The sequence below is a fragment of the Nematolebias whitei genome, chromosome 13 (genome assembly GCF_014905685.2).
Source record: "Nematolebias whitei isolate Nwh7 chromosome 13, NemWhi1, whole genome shotgun sequence".
Classification (NCBI taxonomy): domain Eukaryota; kingdom Metazoa; phylum Chordata; class Actinopteri; order Cyprinodontiformes; family Rivulidae; genus Nematolebias; species Nematolebias whitei.
Window position 1 is genome coordinate 26,673,124 of NC_056510.1, and position 6,712 is coordinate 26,679,835.

At 41.5% G+C, this 6,712-nt stretch overlaps 1 protein-coding gene across 1 annotated transcript in view; it reads left to right on the forward strand.

Annotated features, from left to right (window-relative positions):
* Positions 1 to 6,712, forward strand: part of uxs1 (UDP-glucuronate decarboxylase 1) — a gene marked incomplete in the record, with an annotated part of 59,246 nt that overhangs the window by 41,326 nt on the left and 11,208 nt on the right.

Here is a 6,712-nt window from a genome sequence, read left to right on the forward strand (position 1 = left end):
GTCCGTCCGTCCGTCCGTCCGTCCGTCCGTCCGTCCGTCCGTCCGTCCGTATATATATATATGAGCAGATTAGAGGGGAGTAGTGGCGCAGAGGTTAGAGAAGGTGGGCAGATCGCCGGTTCAAGCCCCGGTACCGACAACATCAAAAATGTGGGTGGGGTAGGCGAAGCACCCACACCTATCCCCACCCTCATTCGCCCCACTCTGGGCCCTTGAGCAAGGCCCTTAACCCCCACCATCTGCTCCTCTGGGTGTCCTAGACAGCAGCTCTCTGCTCCACATAGAGGGCTATGGTTGCTTGGTGGTCTGTGGGTGCATCAGGAAGGACATCCGGCGTAAAAATAACTGCCATGTCTTTGTGCGACTTAGTTCGCTGTGGCGACCCCTAATGCAGGGAGCAGCCGAAAGAAGAAAGAAAAAAAAATACAAGCAGATAAAACCTACACATAATAAATAGCTGAAAAACTTAAATCTTCATAATTTTTGAAATAGCACAACACAAAAACATTTTTACACTGCTTTGTCATTTAAAAAATTTGGTTTTATCACCTAATTAATAAATAAAATTTTAGTATATCTATTTTTTCTAATAAATATAATATTGAACATAAATATGAATATGTATGTACCATGCCAATTTATTTATATAGCACTTAAAACAGCAACAAGGCCAATTAAAATGATGTACAATAGAAACAAACAAGCACAGCGGACAGGAAAACATAAATACATGTAGATTTAAAGAACTGGAGCTTGGAATTAATTATTGTGTCAGATGGCACCTACACTGCCTGGAAATTGTCTACTGGTAATGATGGAATCACATTTTGAAATTATCTCAGAACAATTTGTTATAAATCTCTTGCAAGATACAATATCAAATTAAATACAAATTTTACATTAATGAAGTTAAAGAGTTTTGTATGTTTAGTTAAAATGGCTAAAGAACAGTAACCCAATAAATCTTCTGTGTAGTTGTGCAGATCATCGTCTGTATACAGTGTTTGTACAACAGTTCTTCTTAGGCCTTTTCATCATCATCATGTCTATAATACAGGTCCTTCTCAAAAAATTAGCATATTGTGATAAAGGTCATTATTTTCCATAATGTAATGATCAAAATGAAATTTTCATGTATTTCAGATTCATTGCGCACCAACTGAAATATTTCAGGTCTTTAATTGTTTTAATACTGATGATTATGGCATACAGCTCATGAAAACCCAAAATGCCTGTCCCAAAAAATTTGCATATTTCATCCCACCAATGAAAGACAAGTGTTTTTTTATACAAAAACCACCAACCTTCAAATAATCATGTTCAGTTATGCACTCAATACTTGGTCGGGAATCCTTTTGCATGAATGACTGCTTCAATGTGGTGTGGCATGGAGGCAATCAGCCTGTGGCACTGCTGAGGTGTTATGGAGGCCCAGGATGCTTCGATAGCGGCCTTAAGCTCATCCAGAGTGTTGGGTCTTGCGTCTCTCAACTTTCTCTTCACAATATCCCACAGGTTCTCTATGGGGTTCAGGTCAGGAGAGTTGGCAGGCCAATAGAGCACAGTAATACCATGGTCAGTAAACCAGTGGTTTTGGCACTGTGAGCAGGTGCCAGGTTGTGCTGAAAAATGAAATCTTCATCTCCATAAAGCTTTTCAGCAGATGGAAGCATGAAGTGCTCCAAAATCTCCTGATAGCTAGCTGCATTGACCCTGCCCTTGATAAAACACATTGGACCAACACCAGCAGCTGACATGGCACCCCAGACCATCACTGACTGTGGAAACTTGACACTGGACTTCTGGCATTTTGGCATTTCCTTCTCCCCAGTCTTCCTCCAGACTCTGGCACCTTGATTTCCGAATGACATGCAAAATTTGCTTTCATCCGAAAAAAGTACTTTGGACCACTGAGCAACAGTCCAGTGCTGCTTCTCTGTAGCCCAGGTCAGGCGCGTCTGCCGCTGTTTCTGGTTCAAAAGTGGCTTGACCTGGGGAATGCGGCACCTGTAGCCCATTTCCTGCACACGCCTGTGCACGGTGGCTCTGGATGTTTCTACTCGAGACTCAGTCCACTGCTTCCGCAGGTCCCCCAAGGTCTGGAATCGGCCCTTCTCCACCATCCTCCTCAGGGTCCGGTCACCTCTTCTCGTTGTGCAGCGTTTTCTGTCACACTTTTCCCTTCCCACAGACTTCCCACTGAGGTGCCTTGATACAGCACTCTGGGAACAGCCTATTCATTCAGCAATTTCTTTCTGTGTCTTACCCTCTTGCTTGAGGGTGTCAATGATGGCCTTCTGGACAGCAGTCAGGTCGGCAGTCTTACCCATGATTGCGGTTTTGAGTAATGAACAAGGCTAGGAGTTTTTAAAAGCCTCAGGAATCTTTTGCAGGTGTTTAGAGTTACGTCGTTGATTCAGATGGTTAGGTTAATAGCTTGTTTAGAGAACCTTTTCATGATATGCTAATTTTTTGGGACAGGCATTTTGGGTTTTCATGTTGTAGTGGACTAGGCCTCCGACCAAAACCTGCCTCTGAAGACCTTCATGGGACAGGAACTGTTATGTCATTGATTTGAATCCAGAAATACAAATTAGCTCATCCAGAGACTTTCTAATTGTATCCTGAACTAATCAATTGAAAGAACACTCTCTTTTCTGATATTATCATTACTATTTTACAATATCTTGATAATCAAAAGTGTGTTTAGTTCATACCATTTTTAAATGTTGAAGTGAACCACTCATTTTAAATCAACTGTGAAACAGCATTAATGATTTTTTTAATCCTCATTTAAATTAGAAATCAAGTTAAATGTCTATTTACAAGGTAATTATGCATTTTGATTTTCTGTCTGAAATGAGGAGGAGTGATGTCGGTCAAAAGTCAGAGACAGTCAAAAACAAGTTGTTAGAATGGGCTGTCGTGTTTTTAAAACTCTCATACAGTAAATAAGAAAACTGGCACCTGCAGTGTTTCTCACTTCGCCAAAACATTTCTGTCTGTTCCTAAACATTTCTGCTGTTTTCTTGACTTGTAAAAACCCTTTGACTTCACTAGAACCACACCCCTGTTGGTTGCTTCAACCAATCAGGACTTACTAAAAGTGACCGGAAGCAGAACTCTTTAAAAGTCGACACTTCCTGGAACTATTAGAGTTTTCTGAGTCTCCTGGAGTCTTCTGGGGTTATGTGTAGTAGTTCTGGAGTTTTTCCATTGCTGAGTGGAACTTCGGACTCAGTTTTCCAGTCTGATGGAGTCACGGCGCCTCGCTGTGGCTCCACCAGGCGAATGCCCTACAACTTCTGAGGAAGTTTGTTCTGTTGAACGGAGTATCTCACGACTTCTGCCGAGTCGCAGCCACCCTGAGGAGATGCTGAAAGGTAGCGTGCCAGGGACCTCTTGACCGTAGCGGACCCATCCTCTGCCAAGGTAAAGAGTCGTCGCGAGCTTCACTACAAGTGTACCGCGGGCGAACTGCACTTGAAAGGAGCGTGTTGTTCTGGTCTACAGACATAAATCTTCCTTCAACATCTCCCTTTAAACTCTTCCATATTTCCCATCTTTAAAACTCTTCTATCTTGCCAGTAATTAATCCAGATATCTTCAGAAATGTCTGTTGTTTTTATTAAGTAAAACGTGGCAAGTTTAATTAATCAGAACCAGACCAGTCTAATCAAGTGTACAATGTTTTGATGTTAAATTTTGATTCTGTTAATAAATGACCACATTTATTTTGATGGGTCAAAGAAAATTAACGTCTCATGTCACTGATTAAACCATCCACGCACAGTACCTCTGTCACATATCTGTAAGTAGCTCGAAAAAGAGAGAACCCGTTATTTAAATATGACTGTAGTGAAGCTCTGAAGCTAACCTAGCCTTTTAGAACACTACAATGTGCTGTATGCCATAATCATCAGTATTAAAACAATTAAAGACCTGAAATATTTCAGTTGGTGTGCAATGAATCTGAAATATATGTAAGTTTCAATTTTATCATTACATTATGGAAAATAATGACCTTTATCACAATATGCTAATTTTTTGAGAAGGACCTGTATGTCCTTAGACTCTCACCAAACTGAATTTATTTACAGTCTGAGTCTTGTGAAGTTTAGGTTTCAACAGAAGGATCTACATAATTTTCATGTTTCATTCATTCTCATCACTGAATGTCCACTTTGGATGCCGAGTCATTTTATGATGCATGAGGTTGAATTTAAGAAGGCCATGGGTTTGAAAAGGGAGTACTTGCAACTTTTGAGTATCCATTGTGTAAAGGGCCTCTTTAAAGTGGGGGTCTCTTTAAGCTTGTCTAAAAACTCGATTTGGGGATTTTTTAAATGATCAGTTTTTCATTTTGTAGCGTCCTTTCTGGATCATGCTGAAAATCAATACATGACCTCTTGCTTACTCTGTGCTTACTGCTTTTCAGCTTCTGTGATGCACGGCTCTTTGACTCACACAGCTGAGCTATGATTGTCAGTAATATTTTCTTCTCTGTGATACGTAACTGACAAATTCAGGCAGCAACACCCATATATCCTTTAATATGAGTGTTATTCAAAATACAGTATAAACCTCTGTGGTTCACACTGCTCTCACCCACCTGGAGCAAAAAGACTTGCGTCCATATGCTCTTTGTGGACTTCACATCTGCCTTCAACACCATGATCCCCCAAACCCTGATGGACAAACTATTCACACTAGGTCTAAGCCCCTCCATTTGCAACTGGGTCTTAGACTTCTTAACAAACAGACCTCAGTCTGTGAGGATCCACAACTTTTCCTCCTCCACCATAACCCTCAGCACTGGCTCTCCTCAGGGATGTGTGTTGAGCCCTCTCCTTTTCACTCTGCTCACATATGATTGTGCAGCTACTAGGGCATTAACAGATTACTCGAGTAATCTACACATCGATTGCTAGGACATCTATCGATGTTAAAAATGTAACGTCAGGTACCCGTAGTGACGTCATATTATGTGACCACCGTATGACCGTAGGGGGCGGTGTTGTACTGTTGCAGGTCACAGAGTATGGTGTAACACCGGGTCCGATCCACCGAACCAGAACCAGTTTCGGTTTAAGTTTCGTTTTTGACGTGCTGCATGTTTCTTCACGTTTGCAGTTTAATAATAATAGTTTAGTTTTCCTGTGACTTATTTGCAGTATGATAAATGGTAGGAGCATAATATACGCTCCCAATGTTTTGTTGGTCTTTTTTTTTTTGTAACTACTTTTTTGCGGTTTTATTTATTTATTTATTTTTGTATCTTGAGATCTATGACGTCATCAAATACTCGAGTTCTACTCTGGTTTTATTATGTTAATGTCGAGTTTAAAAATCATATACTCGTTCAACCCCTAGCAGCTACCCATCCAGGCTGTCACATTGTAAAGTTTGCAGATGATACTGCGGTGGTGGGTGGAATCACAAACAATGATGAGTCCAGCTACAGGCAAGAGGTGGAAAACCTGGAGAGCTGGTGCAGGAAGAACAACCTCCACATCAATATGAAGAAGACAATATAGATGATTGTGTGCATAGATGATTGTGTGCACATGAATGACAACCTCTGCTGGGCAACAACACTTCCAGCCTGATCAAGAAAGCTCATCAGAGACTTTACTTTCTCAGGCGACTGAGGCGAGCTGGTCTGGGAAGCTCAGTCCTCACCTCCTTCTACAGGTGTGCAGTGGAGAGCATCCTGTGCTCCAGCATCAACGTGTGGCATGAAGGCTGCACAGCTGCAGAAAGAAAAGCTTTGCAGAGAGTGGTGAAGGCTGCACAGAAGTCTGTTGGCATCAGCCTCTCCACCATCACAGACATCTACACCTCTAGATGCAGGAAGAGGGCCACCTGCATCATGAAGGACCCCACTCACCCAGCACACACACTTTTTGCCCTGCTCCCCTCAGGAAGGAGGTTAAGAAGTATTAAGTGTAGAACCACTAGACTGAGGAACAGCTTCTACCCTGAGGCTGTTACACTCATGAATCTCTAACTAGGATAATCACTGTGAAAAATCACATCATGTTGCTGCTGATCTGTTTCATGTTGCTGCTGATCTGTTTCATGTTGCTTTGTTCATGCATGCTCATCTGCTCACACAGACTCATGTTTGTGCTGCTGTTCGGCGTAATGTTTTTTTTGCTACTAGTGCTTAGTGTATATTTAGTTGATGTTTTTCTTAGTTCATATCTTTGATCTTATTACTGTTTTTCTTTTACATTTTATTGTTGGATGTAACTGGGACCCTGTGTACATAATTTCGTTCCACCACATGTACCGCATGGGGTGCGAATGACAAAGAGCCTTGAACCTTGAACCTCGTTTCATGCAGAGTATTTTTCCAATACAGTAGTACTTCGCGGTTCGTTTATCACGGACTCACTCTATCTCTTGATTTTTCAAAGACTGGTCATGACACACTATTGGCTGATTCATGGATTAGCTGCACAATCGGCATGGAATTTTTATTTAAAATAAATTGCTTAAAATTATTTAGCACCTGCTGCACCTGTGTTCAGCTCACAACTGCAGGAGATTCTTCCTCCTGCAGCTGTCATCTCTCCGCTCTGCTGCGTAGAAGTGGGCGTGGCCTAGAGCTGAAATCATGACATTCTGTGCTCCTTTACAGTGTTTAGAGTTTAGAAACATTGTCTAGAATATTGCAAGAATGTGAGAAGAGTTTTAAATGCCTTTA